This window comes from Rhea pennata, chromosome 3, assembly GCF_028389875.1.
Source record: "Rhea pennata isolate bPtePen1 chromosome 3, bPtePen1.pri, whole genome shotgun sequence".
Lineage (NCBI taxonomy): Eukaryota > Metazoa > Chordata > Aves > Rheiformes > Rheidae > Rhea > Rhea pennata.
Window position 1 is genome coordinate 107,430,528 of NC_084665.1, and position 25,572 is coordinate 107,456,099.

Consider the following 25,572-nt stretch of genomic DNA (forward strand, 5'->3'; position numbering starts at 1 on the left):
CATATTCTTCCAAGTATTGCCCCTTTTGGTATTTCACCAAACACAAATTGGTCCTTTCTCAAACAGAAAAAGATTGTTTATGTGTAATTGTGTGTGCATATTTCTGTATTTAATACGTATTAGCTATATAAAGTCAGTTCTGAACTAATTTATCCCAGATAAAAAAGCTTATCTTTTTTCTCAATCTGAATATGATACATTGCTAACTCCTCTTGCTCATGTTTCTAATCTCTAAGTATCTTGTATTTTCTGTTTCCTGCTGTTTACATCATCTGCTGACTTCATTAACATGCTGTTCACTTTCTTTCTTTAATACTATTAATGAATCTGTTAAATAAGGCTGAAACGGAGACCAATCACTATAGTACTACATCGGACAACTGGAATGTGTCATCAGCCAGGTTTTCTGCAGCAAGGTCTACGAGCCAATTTGTAAAAATCATTCTCGTTAAATGTTTTCAATAAGTTGTTATTTGTAGAATTGACTGATATTTAATTGTGGCATTACCAGAAAGCTGTTTGGGAAACCTTGTCATTGAAAAACTGCCTATTTATGTTTCTGTCTTTATTTAAACCAAACCTACAGGAAAGCTTGGATTTGGCTCAGAACAGGATTTAAACTACTATTTAATTCAGTTCTCCTTTCTATTTAATCTCCTCATACTTGCTATTTTATACCCTACTTTACCCTTACAAATCTCAAATATTTCAATCAGCTCCATGCAATTCATACAACAATTGAAGTTCCTTAAAAACTGAGAGGAGGATAAATGATAACAAATAAATAATGTTAAATAGAAGGTATTTTTTAATCAGACACACATAGTATGAATGAATATGAACATACGACAGACACAAACAGTTCCAAGAGCATTTTTGCCGTATCTGAGAGAAGTGTGAGAGGTTCCTCTATTAAACATTAAAAACAGAGAAGGAAAAGACCTGTTTTACCTAATAGTTACTAGTGGCCCATGGATAGACTGACTGTGAATAGATTAGGCTAGATATTAGATGCTATATAAAAACAACCAGGAATGTGAAGCTCCAGATCACTCTTCTAGTACATGTAGCCAAGGCAACGAAACTACTGTCTTCGCACAAAGCTGGATTGGTTCATGGAAGGAATTGCCGAGTGGCTGCTGGAAACTGCAGCGTACCCAGCCCTCGTCTCAGACGTGCCTGGCCCTATCTTCCTGCCAGCTTGACAAGCACAGCCGTAAATAACAACAGATCTTAAACAGAAACTTTGTCTTTCGGATTACTCATTCTTTGCAAGCACACTGAATGTCTGAAATTAATACTGCACGTTTTTTAATGCATCCGAACTGCCTCATGAGAGATGAAAACTGTAAGATGAAATAATTAGCGCTCTTCATCGCTAGCTAGACACTAACAGCTCAGATTTCGGGTGCCAAAATTTGGGCCTCTGAACCAGTAGCTAAAGTAGATACACACAGGGAAAAGCTTCACAAACAAGGCTGCTACTGAAAACCGTGGCCTGGAGTGCGCTGAGAAGCTCCGGTTTCCCCCCATTCTCTGCTCCCCCTGCCCTGCGCAGAGCACCGGGTGAGGCTCTGCCTTCCCAGGGTATCAACAGAGGCCTGGGAAAAAACTAGGAAACAATCAAGACCGCTGGATCAAGTCCTGGCTGTTCTTCTCCGTGCGGCGTCAAAAGCCATGGTTTTGACTCTCATAGGTTAGAGCAGGTGGAAAATATTTGAATCCAGGTCCCTGGATCTATTTCGGATCTGTTGGAGCGTGAGAGCCAACAGCAAAGGAGGACCGGCCATTTTTAAACTCATAACATTTTGGATATATAGGTCATTTCATTCTGAGGTTTTCATCTCAGAAGACACTTCCAGATATGCAAAAAAAAAAAAAAAAAAAAAAAAAAAAAAACCCTCAGCAAATCCCTTTTTATATATAGTATCTAGTCTCAATTAAAAAAAGAGTACCAAAAGATTTGTGCATGAACATGAATGAGATTTCATGGCATGAAGTGTTATGGGTTCTCCTTGGAGCACTCTCCTCTGAGTTTTTAACTTTTATCTGTGAAAGAAGGAACTTCAGTGAAAGGAACTTCTTAACCTTTGGAGTGTATTATTTACATAAGCTACTCAAAGAAAACTAACAGGGCTGTTACTCTAGCTATGATCTCTTTATACAGCTGAATAGTTCTCGGCCTCTTGAAAGCACAGGATTCAGAGTTTTAGATCAGCCTATGATCATAATGATACAAAGAAAAATCGCAGTAATTATAGGGCAGTCTTCATAAGAGCTATATTTAATAAGCTATGTTCATCTCTGTTCCAACTGCACTACCTTCTGTCAAAAGCAAGGATATATTTAACCGTTATGTGCTAGCTTGCATAGCTACAATTATTCTCCTTGAGAAAGCAGTAATGTTCTTTGGTCCATTTAGAGGTTAAACCTTGGTTTTTGTGTATGTTAACAAAAATATTGACTAGCTAAAGTAGATTGAGAGTGCAATAAATGTTCATAGAGTTCAAACTAAGCATGCTTTCCAAAATCTTATATAAAAATGCTTAATTTAATTTTTTACTTTATAGTTTGACAACAAAAAAGGTAACAAAAGGCATATACAAGCATTTATATGTATATATGCATTTATGTGTGTGTGTGTGTGTATTATTTTATACACACACACACACACACACACACACACACATATGAATATATCGACTATAAATACTAGGCAGCAATACACCAATCAAAACTATTTGTTTTTGACTGGATTGCTGCAGTGTCTAAGAACTACAATCCTACATTAGAAATCCACAAGAAGCTGGGAAAAAGAAGACAAGAATTACAGTCTTTGTCCAGAGGAGACTACAACCAAAGTAAAGAGACAGCAGGAGGAGATACACAGATGTGCAGCACAAAGAAACAAGAGAAAAGAAGTTGCTCATTGTACATCTCAGCACATGAGCACATGAGCTAAGCCTTAGACATAATCTGTTGTCATCATCAGGTGGTTTATGGTACATGTACAACACATCAGTTATGAGGCCTCTGCAAATACTATTTTGAATTGTTTCTGGAAATTCATTTCAATTTAATATGAATTAATAACAAAAATCTCATGATAATAGCAAAACCTGGCACTGATTTGCCTGTTGAATTTAACTGTGGAAAAAAAAATCAGACTGTGTTGCAAATATACAAGGCTTGTTATTGACTTCAAAGAGCCCACTAATAGTAGCAAGCACCTTCTCGTCTGGCAGCATTTCAGTCTCACTGATTCTTCATAATTAAAAATACTGTATACTTCACAGTACTTTTTTAATAATAAAGAAAGTAATTTACAGTTTCTTTCTTATGTGCTTTGAAAGCACATTGTGTTTTGCCACATAAGAGTGTACCTTCCACTGTCCTCAAGAGGAGCCATGAACACCAGGGAAGGAAGAATATGGCTTGGAGAATTAAATCTAAAGAACATCTCATGCAATAATTAACCATTCGAGGGGTAGGGGGGAAGGCTAAGGAGGGAGGAGGGGAACTCCGCATAAAAGTTAAGAGAGTTCAGTGGGGCCAAACAATAACTCAGGTATTATTAAGGGAATAAAATTCAAAGATCCTGACATTTTACAGCCATGCCAGAACTCCGTTCTTCCTTCCTGTTATTAAAAAGCATGATGTATCACATAATCCTCCCATCTAGTTTATTGCATACAAGATTCCCATCTTCCCATCCTTCTATCCAATAGAGTTTAGAATGATAGTCCTATAAGCCCCAAGATAAAATGTGCTATCCTCTAAAATAAAACTAAGAATGTGTACGTTGTGCTTATAGGCAGGCTCAGAGTAACTCACAGTGATCATATGTGGATGTGCATGCATTTGTGAGTGTGTGAGACAGGAGTATGGAACCTATTGACTAATTTCTAATTAAAAGAGAAGAGAGTGAAGCATGAGGAAAATTCTGAAGCAACCTTGTATTGTGATATGCAGAAGAATGCAAGCTGCAGTTCATTGGTGTCTCCATAGAAACAAGACATATTGGAGGGTGTAAGACATTGTCAGAGGACTAAAAAATTTCAGCTTCAGCAGAAAAGAGAAAAGCACCTGAGGGATTTATTTTTTTTTTTACCCAGGAAAACAAAATTAATTATTCATTTCCCATACATGAAGCATCCATTTTTTTAGATGAGTTACTTAATATGCATCACAGATTAATTTATGGACTGGCTAATCCTATGATTTTCTAATCCATAAAATCTACAGAAAATGCATGGTTACACTTTTAAGTGTAATGCCAAAGAGAAATATAAGTAGGCTCTCAATGAATAATTGAAAGCCCTATTCAATGTGCTGTTAATTCTTGGTACTATTTTCACACTTAGTTTAGACATATTGCTTACATATTCACATGAATATTGGCCCACATGCTGAACCCTGTCTTGGCCTGCGCAAAAGGCTACCCTAGGAAAAGCCGAGGCAGTAGGGAGACATTGCTTCGAGGAGACGCTACTCCCTAAACCCTCTCCACGTTCCTCCTACTTGAAATGAGCAGAGACTCACAGCATGCAGCTGCAGTGACTATTTATAAGACGTTAAACCCACTCACAGGATGGATTAAAGAAAGCTCATCTCCTGCACAAGCATGCCAGACCTTAAGCTACAGGCACAGAGTTTCTTCACAGGTAACCAAGAAAGCGGAGCCAGCTGCTAGCTTCACGAGTTGGGTTGCTATTTCCTGATTTTTTGCCCGACCTGGCAAGGGCAGCCTTGGGCACACTCTGCCAGACAAACCTAGCCCAGCTGTGGCATACCTCAGCACATTCAGCTTCCTCTCCTAAAAATATCTCTTGCCCTTGGAGCTCCCCTGCGCTGGAGATAACTGTACCTCCGTTTCTCTGAGCCAGGACCCTGGTGAAATTACCAGCAGTTTCTCTGTGAAATAGTTTCTGCTCCCTTTCCACTACAGAGCAGAGAGACTGTCACGCTGCCTTCATCGCCCTGATGTACAGATGATGTATATACATCCCTACACGTGCTACATAAGAGAACAAAAGTCAGCAACAGCTGTTAACTCTTGAGTGGAGGTTACTGCAGTTTTAGGAGCTTCTCTGAAGGGCATATTAAAAGAGCACACATCAGACACCAACAGAAACAAGTTTTCAGAATAATCAAGCTTTTTCATCCTGGTTTTCCATGCTACGATGGCATGACAATGTCTAATGCTTCCACAACAACTTGCTGCTTTAAGGAATCTTAGTCTGGAAAGATGAGGAGGAAGGGAAGATGCGAAAACTATGAGACTTCCCATCTGCAAATGAGAATTAGGGGCTCCAGAAAGGTGCAAGTGTGTGGGGAGCAAAGAGAAGTTTTAAGTCGAACTGAAGAGATTTTTTTTTTCGGGGGGGGGGGGGTGGAATGTCTTTGGTGTGCATGTCACATGTAACCAAATCCTGTACCCAGCAGCAGTGTCAGTAAAAATTTTCAGAGGACACACTGAAGACTGACACCATCTTTTGTGTCGATTCTGATTTTCACTGTCAATATCCAGGCTTTAGAGCTCTGCCAGAGAAAGGAAAGTGCTTCTCCAGCTCTCTAGAGACTAATATCGGGTTGCATCTAAGAACAGAGACATTCTTATAATTAACAAATCATGGCATATTCCAGTCAATTCCCAAAGTTGATTCAAAACACAAAAAGAGGAATAAGAGTGATTATGGCTCAGTTGTGCCCAGCCGTTCTTTTTAACATTTGTGAAAAGACAAAAGCTCTTGCTGTTTTATAAGCACAGAAGTGTATGTGAAAAGACATTCATTCCCACCACAGGTATCATCTACACGCGTTCTCAAATCTGTGCAGCATAGCTGAAAGCATTTTACTTGCTTACAGGCACCTTACGTTTCACAGACCGCATCACAAAAATGCTGCTGCCTTCATAGGTCTATTTCCATCTATATACCCAGATAAAGTTAAAAATGGTACACATGTAAAAGGAAACTATTTTAGAAGAGGTACGAAAGATGAGTAATAGTTAACATTGCTGAATCTTTCTAAGCAGGATGAAAAAAAATACTGAGATGTATTTTTGGTCTTATGAGTACTAATGCAAGGTGCCTGTCAATCTTTCCATTGACTTCAGTGGGCTTTGGATAATTACTGCTGTCATCCGTTAGTGTTTGCTACAGGATGTACCTTTCTTGCCCACAGAGTCAGTCTTACTGATATGAAGGCCATTTCTAAGACGGTAAAATTTACTCAAGGAATCAGAGATACCAACAAAAGCATGGTTTTCCAAAGTACTTTATGTTAGGCTGTTTGCTTTGGGAATCTCTTAAACTCTACTTCTGTCTTCTTTTTTTTTACATCTAAGGAAAAGAGAAAACAGCTGTGTGATATCAAATATTTTAGTTTCACGTCCTTCACAGTGGTCACATCTTTATGCCTACTAATTACTTACAGACATTGACGTGAAACAAAGAAAGGATACAAAAAGTCTCCTTTCCTGTATACCACCCATTCTTCAAACATGGCAATTAAAAAGAGAAATGATTAACTTTTTCACCAGTCATGCAATTTTTATTAATAAAAGTCAGAAGGAAGGGACACTAACAAATTGCATTCAGAAAGGACAAGCACACCACGAAATCTGATACACAGTTGCTGATGGCTACATCAGGGTCATGTATTACTGCAGTTTGAAATGAAATTAGACAGAATGGTGTTGACATATCTCAAGAGAAAATTAACCAATTTAATTTAATTTAACCAAATTTTAACCAAAAATTAACCAATTTAATTTAATTTAACCAATTTAAGTCTAACCAATAAGGTCTATTGTCTGTGAAGCATGTCTGTTATTTATTTTTACTGGTTAAAGTAAGGCACTTTCTAAGGGCCTATCCAAACAATCTGATTAATACTTTATTCTATCATAGTGTATAGGCGTATTCTTTGATATTAGATTTCTTGCATCAAAAGCACAAATTTACATTGTACACTGATGGAACTTAAACATGATTTTTACATTTGTAATGTAATGAGACAATGTGTTGTGTTCCCATTAATGACTGAGTTTAGTCCTATCATGCTTTTATGCAAGTATGAAGACGGCTTGCACACTAGACAAGCCACAAAAACCATCCCATGCACTCTCACTAGTGCATCTAAGAGGCAGCCCTAGCTTCCTGTATAACTCCATCCTATACGATTCAAGTCTCTGTAGAGAACACAAGTTATTTGGTCCCAGGGCTATGTTAGGCATACTGTGGAGGGAGTACCTCTGAATTTTCATATTCTCAGTTCAAGGAACAGTGAGAGCCAAGGTACGTGCAAAATCTCCTATCCCTTTTGCTGTCAGATTCCATATTCACATAGATCCAAAATTTCCTGATAGGAACTAAATTATCCAGGTAGAGAAGGTTGTTTGAGTCAGCAAAGAATATATGCTGCTGTAGTACAATTACTGGAGAAACAATGTTGACCATGATGGCTGTCCTAGGGATCCATTCCTTTCCTCCTCATCCAGCTATGCATCATCAGATACAACTGAAAAGGCTGAGCTTTCCTTCAACAACTGTTTTAGCCTCATTCTGCATAGAGAGTATGTGCCTATGAGGAATGATAAAACTTATTTTTATTTAATATGAATGCACTGTATTTTGTGCATACAGTGAAGCTGAAGGCAGGGATGAAGGTTGTCTGATTGCACTTCCCTGGCACTCTGGACGAGGGAGACCTCCTTGGAGAGAAAGACTATTTTATTCCTGAGAGTAAGTGAACATTCACAGCAGGGAAGCAGGAGCCAGGCCAAAAGCACATGAGACAATGCAAAGGCCAAGCCACAGTATAAATGAACACTGGGAAAAGGCCTGTGGAAGTGACCAGAAAAAAACTCTTCTAAGGACCTAGATGAAACTGTATGCGTTGATTCCATGTTGCAGACTTAGCAGGATGCAGGACTAGAGAACAACTACAGCAAAACCAAGGAGAAACTCTACAATGGCCCTACAGGCAGTCAAAATCTTCTGTATTAAGTCTTACTCCAATTTGCTAGTTTTCTGTTCTAACAAGACCTAGCTTTAGAGTTTTAATTTTTTTCACTCACAGAAAAGTTAGAACAGTTCCAACTTAATATCAAGGCTGATCACAGTCCTAGCAAGGCTAATAAAATCACTTACTGCTTTAGGGAAGATTCTCAGTGATGTATATCAGAAACATTTTAGCAATGTTGCAATAGGGTCAATTCATACCAGCTGAAGTTCTTGTCCCTTGTGCCGAATCTGCTTATATAAATCAGTTTTAAGAATTAGTCTGAATGTCGCTTCACTACTATTTTGTCACACAGATTTGGTAGACATGGAAAAAAAAATTGTGAGTAACTTTTATGAAGGCTCAGAGACAACTGTCGTGCGTCCATCATCCAGGTCAGTGGTTATGGCTGTAGTGTGAGACTGGTGAATAATGGGTTTAATTCCATGCCTTGCCAAAGGCTTCTTAAGTGACATGAGGGAAGTCACCGAGCCTCTGTTTAATTCTTAAAATATGGATAATGAGCTTCTCCTACTTCAGAGGGGTGCTCAGATGAAGACTGAGGCAGGCTGCTGTAGTGTGGATCACGCTAGTTTATTCTATTTATGTAACAGGATCACATTAGTTTATTCATATATATATATGTATACACATACACACACACACACTCATGCACATATGTCTTTTCCTAGTGATGGACAAATTTCAAAAGCCTCAAACAGGGAGTTTAGATAAACATCCCAGGATCCATGTGCTTTCCTAAAAAGCGGGATGATGAGATGATGATGTAAAGACAAACATCTTTACAATATACTTTCTAAATCCATCCAGCCCAACTAGCGGAACATTCTTCCTAGGTATTTTGCCACTTTGGCATACAACAAGTTGGTTGTGAGCATATATAAGTGGGCTTGTTTGGAATTTTGTATTTTGTATGTTTAATGAAAGCCTCTTTGAACAGCTTTACTCCTTTCCTTAATTAAAATAAAATAAAGCGGAAAAGGGAGACATTAATTTTCCTGCCAGAGCTGCATTTAGCCCTAAGCACTTTGAGCAAGGCATAGCCATGCACAATATGTTACATAGTAATTCTGCCTGAGTAATGTTCCTGATATTCAGGAATAACCATGAGTCCAAGAGACAGTCAGCCTTGGACAGAGACAGATTGACACAGCTTGGTGCAACTTTTTTTGTCCAGAATCTAGAAATGCCTGCTTGTGAAACTCTGGCAAGAATAAGTCTGCACCATGTGCATCTCCTTGTAAGTTTAATTGTCTGTGTGTAAGCTATTAATCTACCTTTAGGAGTGACTTTTCTTATCACTTTCCTCCTTCTTTTGCAACATTCTAGCGCAATGAATACAATTAAGTCAAAGAAACTAAGGCCAATCCATGGTAACTTGAGGCTTTTAACCAAGCCTGGAGCCAGAGCTGATGAATAACTTTAAGAAAAAGAAAAGAAAAAGAAAAAAACACGTTTGGTTCCAAATCTGTACTGTTATTTCACAGGGGCTGAATTGCCGAATTGCTCAAGGAAGAGGTTCTCAACAATTTCCTTTAGTGTGGATCACAGCTCTCTAAAAGAAATATGCTGATCTCCTGCCACCACTGAACCATAGTGCAGACCTCATTCTCCTGTATTTTTCATTACTGTATCTTTCCTGTAGTAAGTACTGGAGTTACTCTTGCTGAAAAGGGGTATATAAAAAAAAGCATCTAACAAAATGTTGCACTAAGAAACAGGGCTGGTCAATCCCATTGAAACTGTGTAACAGATCTCCAGCAAAACTACAGAGATTCTTAGTAGAATTTATATAATGACAACTTATTCAGCAACAAAAGAACGCTATCCAGAAGAATCAAGACACCACCTACAAAGAAAAGGCATTTACTGAAAACTGACACAACGTGGTTCGTGTTTCTACCTTGCATGTCTGCACCACAGCACAACGAATCAGCATGCATAGTAAGGTGGCTCTTTAGATAGTGTATCCTTCCCCCTGCTAAAAACAGTTAGCACACTTTACTAGGTCCTGTGTGAGTATACTCAGACAGTTTAACTGTTATCACAAATCACATGCTGCCTACATTATTGTCATCAGGATACTGCTAGGATACCACAAACGCCCTTTCATGGGGTCTAACTTTTCTTTTGGAATACTGTAATTGAGGTATATGTTTTGGGTTTGTTCTCACAGAGCTCATAGTTTAAATACGCACAATGTTCATTCTCATACAGCTGTAGATGTCTGTGTACTTGCACAGGTGTCATTTTGCCAGGAGCAAGCTAAAAAAGACACGCAACTGCATCATTCTGCCACTGCTGCGGGACCTCTTTGCAAACACAAACCCTTCAGGTCTCTGCAAGGATGCTTCTGCAGCACTGGGAAGAACTCAGCGTGACTGGGATGTCTCAACCGAGTAGCTAGGAAGATAATCTACCAATATATTACAGGGACTAACTCATGTGCGGGAGCACAGGGAAACCCCCGCTTGCCAAGGAGGAAGCGTGCTGGTTCACGAAGTGGGAACCAGACGCTGTGCCACGCACCAAAGGCATCCAGGTGCCTGCTGGGGAAACACAGGTTCCTCTGTGCTCATAGAAGACAAACTCTCTGGAAGACCACAGCTTCTCCGCTCCTAGCAGGGAGGAGCGACTTTTCCCTCTTTGTGAGCTGGACTTGGGGCATGGAGCTACCTAGGTGTCTACTTGTGCTGATTTCTACTGGGTGTCAGATTACTTCTAAGCACCTGGACCATACTGAGGATATATAGAAAAAAACACGAGTCTTATGCCTCTATAAATATATTATTCTTTATAGTGAAGTGTCTTTTAAGCAGCTTACCCACACTGTCAAATTTCCTTCTGAAAAAAAAGTACAGATGAATTTTATCAAAATAGTTATGAAATACTTCAGTTTACGGAAAACTAGGTTTTCCCACCTGCAACTTTTCTGTGGTACTTGTTAAAATTAGTGCAACAAAATCTCCAAATACATAGGAATAAAATAGATTAGGTTTTAAACAGAAGAAATTCAGTACAACTTGAAATTTGAGATCAGAGTTTCATTTTCCATCCAGCTCTGTTCTATTCTGTTTTCCCTCTCATGAGGAAAGAGAAAGTGCAACTGCGGAAAAAGTGTATATTACTGAATTTTCTATTTGGTTTTCCTGTATATCACTACCAATATTTCTCCATTTGTATTATCTAAGGCTTTTTAAATTACTGCTCTGTACCATGATTGTCATATATATAAGAAGCTTTTGTTTTAAGCATCTCCCAAAGAAAGCACTGAAATCAGAATTATATGCTGCTATAGATGTTATGTACTACATCACTTCAGCTATTTTGTTAATTAAAAGAAAAGCACTGTTTTAAATTATCTGTACTAAAATACTTTTCAATCGCACAGGCTTGCACAATAGCTCAGAATTACTGAAGAGGTTACCAGCTGAATGCTTACCTACCTTTTTCTAACAACAATATCTCATAAAATTGTTAAATACTGTGGTGGAGAAAACAATACTCCTTGTTGAAAGTAGATTCTAACGAAATCTTTCTGCAGAACAAAAATAATGGAAACCACTTCCAGTGTTCTAGGTTATCTAACAAGCTTTGAACAGCAGTGTAGGAAAAGGGAGTGCAGCATTCTGCCTAAAGAACTAATTTTGGTATTGATATAGGCATATTTAACCCCTGCAGTACATCAGTGACAAGTGAAATAAAAATACCGTTGAGCAGAGCAGGTGGAGAATGGGCCATTTTGTAGGAATGAGCAGTCTAGTCCAAGCTAATGCACAAGGAAATCAAATCAGCTCCCTATTCTTAGGGAGCCTTAGTTGCAGTGATACAGACTTGGAATAATTTAAAACTTGCCTTAGTGATCGAAAAGATAATTTGCTGCTTATGAATACTATCACTAACCCCTCCACCAAAATGGATCTCTAGCTTTAGAAGAACTTTTTACTTGTTGTATAAACGTGTTCTTATTAATCTTCATGCACCAATGATGTCTTGCTGAAAACAAGGTTTTTGTACCTCTCAATTCAGATTTATGCTTCATTCTTGGGCAAAAAGCTTGCATTGTTTTCTCCCTCAACAGCAGATGTTACTTAACATCTTCTTACCACAATACATCTATCTGCCCAATATCTCTTATTCATGCAATATATTAGGCTATGTTCTTTTTTTCATTTAACTTTGCATCACCACTTTTTTGCTTTACTTTTGTTTTAATAGAGAGAAAAGAAATCTATTAAAAGTCTCTTGCTGATGTAAGATTGTTATAATTTTGATTTGTCCAGGTCCCTTTTGATGCCTCCATGGACAAAACACGTGAGGAGAATCAAGTGACTTTCAGAATATATATTTTAAAACTTTCAATGAGCATTCCCATTAATGTTATGTCTAACTTGGTTTTGAATCTATGAAGATTAGCTAACAGATTCTCCTGGCTTTCTAATTTATTCCCTAACACCATGAATATGATTTTTAGTAGATGCTACATGAGTCTGTAGGGGCCAAGACTGTAGCTTAAGATGGCATTGTGTTGAGCAGAAAGAACCAAAAATTATTTGGTTAGGCTAGGGTTACTCTTCCATTGGGGTACTTTTACTTCATTCAGATTTGCCCAGTAGTAAATACCCCAATGATTTGACTGAGGGCATTCTACAAACTTTTGCCTAGAAGTAAATCAAAGTCATGAAAACATAATTTTGAAACCAGCCTATAGAAATCTCAGTCAGATGTCTAAATCTATTGATTCTGTAAGTTTACCGACGCTTCAGTAGATCCCTATCTCCCTTCCCTTAGAGACTTCTTTATTTTATTGCTATTGCATTCTACACTACTTCTCCATAAGGGTGTCCTTTATTTGAAGGGAACAGCTGCCAGTGTCCCCTTCTGCGTCTCAAACAGCAGCCAGGAATCCTGCTCTTCTCAGTTGTCATTGTCCTGATCACAACACAATATAGCTGGATGAAAAAGACCACTCAAATTTAAGCATGAAAATATTAATTTAAAATGGTTTGTTTGGAAGAATCTCTATTATTCAATATCCCCAAAAATGTTAGATCTAGTCACAGATTTGAAAGTCTCTGTAGAAATCACAAGCACATCAGCTTTGTTTGAATTCCCTCGGAGTAGGGACACAGGTGCTGCAGCCACGCGAGCGGAGCTGTGCAGACCCACAGCCTGTAATTCCATGGGACTTCTATCTGTTCAAAACTGGTTCAGATTCTTAATGGCAAACTACATGGAAATTCAAGAGCAGTCTCTTTTATTTTCAAGGTAACTCATCTGAAGACAGACAGTTACAATAATTTGTGTTGTACATTCTACATGAGTGAAAATTCCAGAAAGTAAAAGATATTTTATTTCACTCTTGGGGAATGTGTGGGGAATGTTTGTATTGTACTCAGAAAACTGGCAGTGCAAATGAAAAAAAAAAAGAAAACGTAATGATTGATCTTGTGATACCTAGTACCTATGTAGTACCTACCTGCTAATAGTATTTGGAATGAGAATCAGTGAAGTAGGAATTATACTATTAAATTAACATCATTTTGAAATTTTGAAATCTTCACAATTTTAAATACCTGTGTGACTTTTCCATGGCTCTAGGCTACTTGTAGATTTGTAGAGAAATTTCCTTTCATTGTTATGCCCCCGTTCAGTAGGACACAGCTGGTGCCTATCAGGCTAACTGTATTTCAGAGTGCTTGAAAACTAAAATACGAGCTGCCTTCATAAAAATAAGCTATATAGTGTAGAACACATTAAAAATACTTGTACTTTCAAGCACTTCCTTATAGTAGTCCTAAACCAAACCATACCAGTGGCAGTATCTTTTATACATTTCCAATTTTAAAAGCCTTAATTTTTGGAAAATGATGAAAATACAGATGCTTTATTAGGCCTTTAAGACTGTTCCTGCTTGACTACTGTTATAATTTTAGTTTTGAATATAAAGAAACGGAAATAAAAAGGTTGAAGAAGAGATCTGAAAGTGAGCACATTGGAGGCCAGCCTCCCTGGGTGCCTTCACTAATTTTGGCATGTAGAGACTCTTTCAGTGCGCTTCAAACAGCCTCCCAGCAAACCCACAGAAGAGAGCTGAGGGAAATCTATGCCCTTCTGTGAGGATAATTTCCCCTTCCTGAATTTACACAGAAACATTTATGGGCACCATCAGATGTAATTTCTATCAATTTATGTCAGTAGTGCTTCTCAAATTTATTAAGCAGGCAACTCCTGCATATTTATCTCAAAGAAGACAGCCTTGTGCTACCTGGTGAAGTATCATCACCATTGCTATTTTGCAGAGAAACTATGTGACTTGTTGACAACCAGAAATGTTTTCAGCATAGGAACCTCTCCACCCTCAACGGTACCTGACAAACTCCTCCTGCTCTTTTTCGTCAAGAAGAATGTATAGATCCTATATTCCACCCCCACCCCCACCCCTGCCCTGTCCAAATAGCCAGGCAATCATTTATCCTTGTATTATCTGCTGGCAGATAATGGCATGAGCATAAGTGAAAGAAGAATACCTGAATCAGAGGGATTAATCTGGTAAAGAAGCTAATGTGACTATTTTGTTACCTTTTTGAAAAATCCTGTAGTAGTCCCACAGGGGCCTGGCTTACAAAGACAGAAGAAACAGTCATTGTGTGAAAGAGTGAAGACTGAAGTATTTATGAAATGGTTAATTTGTAACCCTGAGAAGAGTCTGGGGGAGGCTGTTAATTACTGATGTATAAATTAGGCATGGGAACTTAAAATTAACTTATCAACAGTCTCATTTAGAATACTATCACTATCCGGTAACTATTAGGTCAAATTTCATCTTTTCCTCATTTAGTTATTTAAAATTTAGGCAATACTTGAAGTAATTACCTGAGGAATTGCATACCTATATTTAAAAAACAATTATGCCCCGTATTCAAGCCCACCCCTAGAGTTCTGGCGTCACTTTGCCATTAATCGCATCGCATGCGCAACGCGATGTGCAGGAAGGCGCCGGTTGGTTTCGAACACCCTGCCCGGCTCCCCGGCAGGACTTGGAGGAGGCACACGCTGCTCTTGCCACCGCTGTGACCGAAGGAGGGTGTGCGTGTGTGTGCGTGTGTGTGTGTGTACGCACAAGCGCACGCCTGTCCCCGCTCACGCACAGCGGCGTTCCTGCGTGAGACCGGGTACAGAAGCCAGGAGATCCCAGGAGGACAAGAGAAATTAGAAGCGAATCTCCAGATCACATTACAAGAAATACCTCTCTGTTCCGGCCTACTGAAGCACAGATGCGTCCGCAAGGCCCCAAGGTGAAGTCAGACACGGAGGGGTTTGATGCAAAGCTGTCAGCATCCGACAGCTCTGCCCTCCCTGGGAGCCCTGCGAGCGACCAGCAGGCACTGGCTGCACAGCCGCCGTACGAGGCACCCGTCACCCTGCGCTACACCGAGCTTCAAGCGGGACTGAACGGAAAAGGCTGCGGTGACACGCACAGTCCCAGGAAGCGGACTTTACTAGGTTAAAAAGCATTTCCCTTCTGCCACTGAGTCTGACTGAAGACCACTGAAATCAAGGGGAAGCTCATATTCATTTCGACTGACAGTGCACCCAAATGATTACAACCATTACTTTCTTTTATAAGGCAACCTTACAAAAAGCACCCCAAAAGGTGCACAATGCTACATTCTATCACTAACAAGTGTTTTATGGCATTATACTTCCCCTTCATATATTATTTAAAAATCTTTACATTTAAGTAGGTTTGCTGTATAGTTAGCTCACCATCCCAGACCTGGTTTGGTCCTCAACATGCTGAATCCATTTTGATAGCTGCGCTGTAAACCCTAAGGAACAGGGGATCACCATCGCTTGCTACTACAAAAAGAAGATCTTACTCATACAGTGCTTAGTTCTAGAAGTCTCGATCCTTAATTTGACTGATAGGCGCTGTTAGAATGGAAATTGTAAATACAACCAAGCCATCCTGCCCTGTAGTAATACTAAAGAGAAATACTGGATCAAATCTGGTTGTAAAAATCTTGCAGATACTTGCTCCTTCACAAGAGGTTATTCATTGGTTATTCATTCTTTCTATTTTAGGAATCCAATGTCTAGATTAGATAACTTATCAGGCTTGTTACTATTTCTTTGGCTGTAGATCTGATTTAAGAGGCTCTTACTGGATGTTCATCTTGCTGCTCGTTCCGGCTCTTTTCCTGTAACAACCTCGAAGACCCGAAGTCATGCTAATGAACAAGTTATCTGATGTACTTTTAAATGGAACCGTGAAACAGTACAGCCAAGGAAAACGTAACTTTTCAAAACAAAGAAAGCCTATTAAACACGCCTGCATGTGCTCTTAAAAAAGTAAATCTCTTCAAAGCTGTGGTTTAGAGTGTGGTCACAGAACCGGCCAACTCAGTACAACTGGGGATAATTCTGGTGGGGATCAGGAAAGACAGAGCAGCTGTGGGCAGGAGGAAAACCTCTTCAAAAGGATCTGCTGAAGCAATAATATAATAGTGCCACAAGTTAAGTTACAGAGACCACCAGGCTTTCATACCAAAACATCAGTGGCAAAAAAATACATCAAAGCTCCGCTCCTCTTCATTAAGCCATCATTAAAAAATGAAAAATGAATCTTAGAGAGGAGATAGATGTTTAGAAGGCAGTTCAGAGCAGTAACAGAAATTAATTGCCTAATGGTAAGGTATAACTTTTCTTCCATTAAGTCTATCAGAATGTTTATGGATTATATGTTTATAAGAAAAATACCATTGAATGCACATAATCAATAAAAATGAGAACCCCTGCGAGACTCGGCTACTTTGCCTGTCAATCTTTGAAATATTACAGTATTATTTCTCTTGGTTTAAGACGTGTTCACCCTTCTGCTGCTACTAAGCCTGCACAAGTGGGAAGAAGCCAAACGATTGCACTGAGGAAACAGTGAGACTGAATAGATACAAAATGCTGTCAAACACACCGAGTAAACAGAAAAAATATGCCTTTAATTTCTTCCAGTTCTTGGCTATTACTTCTATCAGCAGCTGGGTGGAAGGAAGGAAAACAAATCAGATGAGAGAATGATTGTCAAGATGACAATATCCCACGTAAAGAGCTACTGACAAAATTTGTAAGACGAAAAATGCATGAAGGAAACTGGGATTAGGAAATAACCTCTGGAGAACGGTGCAGAGCAGCCCCGAATCCCGTGCCCTGTCCTGGCCATCCTGCTCACACACACAGCGACGTGCTGTCCTGAGGCTCGCAGGCGGTTAACCCAGCCCGCTCCTCGGAAAGGAGAGACGCAGAGCAAAATGGGCTTGCTAATAACAGCACGAATAGTCCGATTCCCTCGAAAGCGCCTGCATCAGGCCCATCCTGCCCGCTCGGGCGCGCGGAGCAGCAGCCCCAGCGCGGGAGTTCTGCTGCCGCGGCGCCGAGTTCACACCTGACCGCAAGCACCCGGCTTCGGTCCGGATGCTCGGCTCGGCGCCCCGCGTGCTCGCAGCTCGGGACCGCCGCGGGGGCCGGCGGCGATGCCCTCGGCACCCCGCTCCCCGAGGACCGCTGTCGGCTGCCGCCCCGCGGCCACGCACGCGCCGCAGTTTCCCCATCATCATCTGCGCTGCCCTACAAGGATGTTTGTCCCCCAGCCCCTCTGGGAGCTCCTGCGCCTCCTCTCTCGGGGGGAAGGCACGCAAGGTCTGGGAGAGTCCTTCCTCTTCATGAACCGGGGCGATGTCTCTGCCTGCAGGAACGAAGCAGGGCGCTGACATGCGAAAAAGCAGCCTGATATTTCCTGGCCTGTATTATTAAATGGTGGGTTGCCCTCATCATGATCCCAGTTCAGCCAGTAAGTGTTTTGCCATCAGCTTCAGCAGAAGCGTGTTCAAGCCCTAGATATGAAGGATTTGATGATGGCGGGTCACCTAGAAAATGAACCAAAATTTATAAAGGATGTTGTTGCTCTCATCTCAAGAGACAAAGCGAGTGGTAAAAACTGGGAGGACAGACAACACATACCTGTTTTCACAACACATTACTATACAGATCAGCTAAACCTTGAATCTAATAACAAAGAATGTCTTTCTCAGAAATTGCATGAAAATGCATGCTCCGTAAGTGATTTTCTGCTTTGGATCTTTTTCCTTTTCTCTTCCTTTTGATGGGCAGTGGTCACCTTTAAATCTTTCTGACTTTTATTCAGCAAGTAATTATTGCTACCATAAGTGCAGCAGTTATTAATTGCAAACTGTATCTCTTAAGATATTAATGGTGACTATGATGCAGTTACAATTTCCTTCAGAAGAAGAAATCTATGAGCTACTACTACGTGCTTTTCTCTATGTATCACTAAATGTTCTGCTGTGGTTGTCTGACAGTAACAGACTTGTTACCCTATTTGTATCTTGGTAATGTACTGCTAAGAGGAATTAATAGCTTGCTAAGCAGAATTACTTTGCTGCTTCCTGAATACTTTGCTGGCATTCACACTGTCCTGTATGATTTTCAGGCTTTAATATCAATTTTGCAAGTGTATCTGTCAAAGACAATTAAATTATGTAACAGATATAATTCATACTGGACCAATGAATGCAAATCTTTCATTGTTGCAGGTATGAATATTTTATACCACACCATGAGAAACTAAAAGCAATTCAATTTGATTTAGCCATGGGATCTCTAGTCAAGGATGTGTGGGCTCGTAAGTACACCACCCCTTCGCACTGACCTTGGGCAGCATTTTGAAGCGCATAAAGGAAAAAAAAGAAAAAAAGTATTGCCTGTGTTACTCAGAGCAAATGGAGCTGTCAGACCCTTCGCCATACTAAACTCCTGTCAGAGAACAGACTTCCTTTTAAACTGAGTGTAAAAAGCCACCTGATTTTCCTTGCTACTCACAAAAATTTTACCAGGATTTTACTCCTGATAGCAACTAGAGAACACAGAAATGTGGACCCCATATTTTTCCTCTTTTGTGCATGCTTCAGTTACCTTAATATTCACATCTCAGGAGGGTATCAGAGACATCTACCTGATCTCATTTATCCCGTACTCATGAAACTTCCATGCGTCTTAGTGCAATTACACTTGATTCCCCCTGATATACTGCAGCTCAGATTCTAGCCATTCTCCTAAAAAATGCAGAATCCGATTATTAACTATACAAATTTATTGTAATGATTAAGCTAAGAGTAGAATATTACATGCATAAGAATGTAAATTTCAAGCATAAAGATCATAAAGTTTTCAGAAAAATATGGTTAAGATTTCTAACATATTGGCAATAGAAGACTGCCAGAAATAATATCAATAAGGAAAATTAATGGAACATGACTAGTATGATGTAATCTATATTACATAGTTGTATGACTCCTGGATATAAAATTCAAAACTTATTAGATAAAGTAAAAGTGGAACATTGTATGCTCTGTGCTATGACCACTCCTCCTTCTCTATACTTGTTAAATTCAAATAACTGTAGGTACTGTTCTAAACACAACGGATGGAACACTTTTATATATATGTCCTTCAGCATAATTATTATTGTAATTATGTTGATTTTCTTTCTTATTATTTGTAAATTATTTTATTATTTTTAAAAAGCTTCTGTAATATTTGCTGTCCTTCAGAGGAAAATTATAAGGCAAAGGCAAAATTGATAGAGAACCATTAACAACATTTTTTGAAAAAAAAATTTCAATTGTAGGTGGACTATGAAATGCAATGATTACACTATCATTTGTTCACATTTATTCTCCAAAAGATGTGTGCTGCAAACCACTTGCTATTTAAAATTTGATCAGCTAAGCTACGTAACAGTTGTATGACTGAATTATAGAGCATATAATTTGGCCTCTACATTCAGTATATGCCACTTTCCTACAGCTTTTGCTTAATATGTAGAATTGAAATCTATGAAAATGTCTTAATTCTTCTAGATCACTTTAAGAGGGATTTACAGAGAAATAATTTCCATAAAACACATTAAGCAGACCTAGTTATGCAATTTTTAGACAAAAATAGCCATTATTCTGTGGGTTATTTGCAAAAGCAAAGGATAATGCCTGGTGGTATGCTACTGTTTAATATGCTTATGAGCTGAGGTACCTTCATTTGCCTTCTAGCATTTTAAAATAGCATATGTAATTCAGAATGAGATGCCTGCGGTCATAAACTTTGCTAAATAATTTATTTATTTAATAAACCTAGTAAATATTATTTGATTGCTTTTATATTTCAGGGCATACATTTTGAAACGCACTGCACTGGGCACTAAGTGATCAGGCTGATCACTTGTTGCTAAATAAAGAGGATGTAGGCTGTCTCAAATGACAGGAAAACATGACAGATATGGATCCATGAACAACTTATGAACAAATGCAAGAGCTGATATTAATGTATGTCTGCAAAATAATCACATTGGTAATACAGAAATCAACCCTCAAAATTTCTTAACAGAAGTGAAAAAGCTACAGTAATTAAAACTTGTGAATACATGACAGTCAGCCCATACCTTTTTATTTCATGCAGATCTCACTTTTTTCCCCTCTTTTTGGCTATTTTTCTGAATAAACTTTTTAAAAGTGATCAATTTAATTGATCACTGGAAACAGGCTATATGGGCAAATACAGATTTTTCGTTTTTTTTTTTTTTTTTTTTTTTTTCCGACTAGGCAAATCCTAATTAGAAGGACTAATACTTACGGAAAATAAAAACTAACGTTGGAAAGTTTCAGACTTGGGGAGGAGGGGGAAAGACAGAGAGCAAGAGAGAGAGAAAATACTTTCCTAATCCGAGCCTTTCAGTCCATCTGAACACTGTTCACTTGCTACAAAGTTGCCCAGATCTAAAGCTAGGACTGAATGAATCTTACTAAAGGAGACCTAGTAACCCAGTATCCTCCAGACTTCTGCTTAACTATACGTTTCTCTAAAAAATTTTAGATCAAATCTTAACCTCTACGGTACAATTAAAAAGTTAGCTATCTGAAAAAGTGCTTATTATCAGTGTGATGACAACACTGATTTAAAAGCTTTTTAAAGAATATTTCTATTTGATAGCATTTTTGTTTGCAATGTTTCTACAATGTAAAGCTATCACTGTGCACCTAGTAATTCTTTTTTCTTCTTTTATCTCATCTAGTGCACTTGATAAGAGGTACTATCGAATCTTCTGCACGCTGCATTACAAAGAAAACTGTCTTTTTGTAAGACATTTTCTCCCCACTGCTTTCACTTAAAATAAAGGGTCTTGTAACTGTAGGTACATGACTGTATTCATTCGCAAATGAAAACTGAAGCCCTTCTACTTTATCTAAAGTGTTAATCCCCAAAAGATTTTTACCTTTCAAATTGTGTTCACTGTAATAAATGTTAATATTGAACTGAACTTATTTTAGTATCACATGTTAAGTTGCAATTTTATGTGCTTGGTCTATTTTCCTTTTTATTGTTGCAATTAAAGAATATGACAAAATGCTGGCAATATTATTAAAAATAATAGAGCAAGAGCATTTTACTTAAAGACAGTTCAAACCTATTGCTTTCACGGGGAGGAAAAAAAACATGGTGCAAAGTACTGGGAGGAGGGAGAAGAAGAGCATCTGTTGAAAATTAACTACTTTAAGGTTAATTAACATATAATTTTCTACCTGATGATATGGTGCTGTAAAAAGTATAAATTGAAGGCATGAGAGTAAGAAATGAGTCATCTTTGACTTACCGTATTAAAGACTATTGTTGTATTGCAGTCAGCATCCAAATACAGAGCATGAAGCTTCTCACAAATCAGAAAAAATATACAATCAATGAACAAATCAAATTCATTGTAAAAATAAAGGCCAGAGATTAGAGTATGTATCCAAGGGTCTGGTTAGTCACAGCTTTGACTAGCCTGCTAGAGAGCTCTGCAAAACAAGTATACTGCAGCAGTGTGGCAAGCATAGGATTGCAATGCATGTCCCATATATTCAAGCATAATAGAAAACATGGTCTGGAGCTTATTCCATGTGGAAGAGGGGTTTGTTTTGTGCAAGCAGGAAAAAAGGTTTTTTTTTCCCACATAATAAAATCAGAAATGGAGATTTTTCTTGATTACTGTACACAATAATTCCCCAGGATATCAATTACATAAAGCAGGTGCCTCTGTCTCCTGTTTCCCAGATAAATGCCTGTAATCTCATTTCACAAATGATCCTATTTAGACAGGAGCCACCTATTGTGATGATATCATTTGCTCTAGTATCCATAAATGGGCAACTTCCTACCAAACGTCATGACCACTGACGACACAAATCTTTATACTATTGAGTGGGCAGGGTGGTTGATGGGGTCCCATCAATCTATAGTAGCTTCTGCTGATGTGATATCATGATTCCTGCATTATCACCTAAAAGGCTGAAAATGAAGAGAAACACTAAACTTATCTGGTGGAGCTCATTAAAAGAAAATAAAAAAACACCTTCTAGAGAGGTAGCAAAGGCAAATAAGACATAACCACATAGCAATGGCTTCTTTTCCGACACTTCATGCACTCACAAGGCTATTGGCAGATACGAAGAAAATCCCTCTCAGTTAAGAAGTGTAGTTTTTAGTTTCTTTCTAACAAATAGTAGATACTATATAGCCGCTTTTCTTGTGACTGCAAAATACACACTAACAGCAAAAACGGCCAACACAAGAAAGATGCACGAATAAGTCCATATACAGAATATTTTTAGAATTAGCAATTGCATGCTACAGTGGTTAGAATATAAACTTTGTAGCAAAATATTCTTAAACTATTTGAAATCACTTTGCTCCGCGGTCTCACTGTATGTAAGTATTTCTCAGATCAACGTTTTCTTAAAAAAATCATTCCATTAGATCTACATATTTGAGAAATCTTATGGTAGTCACAGCTAGCTGAAATCAGTGGCCATCTCCCTGCTTTAACACACTCCTCTTCTGAGGAGAGCTAAAGAAGTGGTGACACAAGGTTCCCCTGCTTCCTCACCCTCTCCCCAAGGGACTCTGTTTTTCTTAGTAGCTAAAACGAATTGATTGAGAACTTCATATTTAATATTTTTCCAGGCAGAAACTGGTTAAGAATTCTAAAAGAAGGTCCTCAGTTTCAAAAAATTATAGAGGTCTGGGAGCATTTTCCAATAGTATCTCCCAAAACCGCAGCTTATATAGTCCTGCTTTGAATAGACTGAGCTGCATCCAAACAATTCCTTTTCAATACGCAGACCAAAAGGTGTAACATTAGGATCCATCCATATCAGTGTTTGAACAACGCTCACTAATACTCCAGTCAAGCTGAGGTTTCAGGGTGGAAAATTTTGATGCTTAAAAACAAAACGAAACAAAAAAAAATGAGGCAACTCCACATACATTGCCACTTAGGTAGTTCCATCACGATGCAGTCCGCTTTGCAACACTCAGCTCCTTCAGTGTAGACAATCCTTGCTGTATCTTGCTTTTAATTCATAAAAGGGGACCAGCCTTCACTACATTTCTGTCTTACACATAAAGAGGGTCTCAAAAGCAAGTGGTGCAAATATTAACAACAACAATAGGTCCCAGCCTCCTTCAGAGATGACTACTACCTCGGTGACTCACATCACATCCAGATGGGGTGAAAACAAAATTTGAGCCTCCCTATCACAGCATCCATGGCTCCAAGAAACAGCTATACTGTCAATGGAGAAAAGTCAGTGGATTTGCTAAAAATACCCTAAAGAGGAGGACTCCTTCAATGGAGACTGAAATCAACAGAGAAACACATTTCAGAGCACTGAATAGTAGTTTAGATGTGAGCAAGTGCTTTCCTTCTTCCTTCCTCTTGACTTTGCTTGGCTTCAAGATAATGGTGTTTGGCCTTCGTAGATTTGCTTTCTAGGCAATAACATAAATACAGTTTTGATTCTGGGGATTGCAACCCCTTCGCTTCAGTACTGGGTGGAAGTAGAAAAGCATACACTCTGTGTGCCCAGATGGCATAAATATTTTCCATGTTACCATGACAAAAGATAAAGATAATAACAGAAACAGAAAGTGGAATCAATTTGTGTGTGAGTTTAACAGAGACCCATGCTCTAGAAGTTTCTCTCTTGGCTAGATAAAAGAAGATGAAGTGAGAATGAGGAAAGAAAGGGCAGAAAATAGCTAAAATGAATATTCATCACGGCTCCATCAAGGAGACTTGCCTTGGGAAAAGCCCAGACAATGTCAGATCTTCCTGGTAACATAAGAAGACTTTTAAGGATGTTCCTGGACACATTAGGAAAATATGTCTTTTTTTCAAATGGTATCTTCCTCAATACCTGAGTGAAAGGAGTCACCACTGTAGTGTCACCACTCTACAGTAACCTTTTGAACCTACCATAGCACACAGTGAGGAGCTTAGAGCAAACACAGCTTTCCCATGAGGAACAGGATGTTAAACATGATCCTATGGAAGATGCTCTCCTGATGGTTCTGATCTCTGGTTAAAGACACCTACACTTTACAAGAGAGAGTGCTGAAGAAAATGGACCATTATTTCCAAGCACTTAATGTTTGTTTAGGGCAATACTGTGAGAAAATAGCCTAAACATATTTTTACCTCGAGAGCTGCCTGGAGGATTACACTAAAAGGAAGAGTCATGCTAGTGAAAGAAAAACTTTTGTATTTGGTCTAGGAGTGACTGTCATACACTTCAACATCTAGTGTTAAACAAGCAAACAGGGGATACAAAACACAAGATAAGACCCTATCACTCTTAATGTCTTTACTTTACTCCAGGAAAACAGAAGTAGAACTGATACCCTAAGGAACAACCAGAAATATCCTCAGACTATCTTCGAAATTTCTATGGTCTTCATTTTATTAAACTTACTCTTTTCTAGTGTACTTGGAAACTAAATCTCTCCAGACATTAGGGTCAGATTATAAATCTGCACATTCTTAGGAGGTAGTCTCTTTAAAGTAGAGATGGAAAGAATTGATTCAGTTAAATGAGGTTTATCTGCTGATTTAAGTAGCAAGAAACCCTGCCACCAACAAGAAGTACCATTGTAACTTACATTAATTACTGGGAAACTCAAAACTAACAAAAAATACATTATAAAAAAAAATACATTCCTTTTAAATTGCAAAAAACAACAAATCAGTACCAATAAAAAGGTGAATTCTCACATTACATCCTTTTTCAGGTGCAGAGTAGGAGAATCGTTCCTGCATGTTGCATGATGCTTCCTTTAATGGTGATACTAAGGTCACCTCTTGTTTATGCTTATTAACAAGGAACATACAAACTGTGACAAAGAAAAACCTTACAAGAACTTGTACCTCTCTAGCAAATAAACAGGAAAATTAAGCAAGACAAGGACAATTTTGTCTGCTATCAGTTTTATAGTTTACAGCCAGGATCAGAAATGCAAAGGGCTAAAAACAGCATCCTCTTCCTTTTAACCAGGCCTACCTGTGCCTAAAATTTCTTGAGGATTTGAGCCTATGTCATACGGCTCACTGGATGGACACCACCATGAAAAGCATCACACAGCTGTGCTTAGGCTAAGATT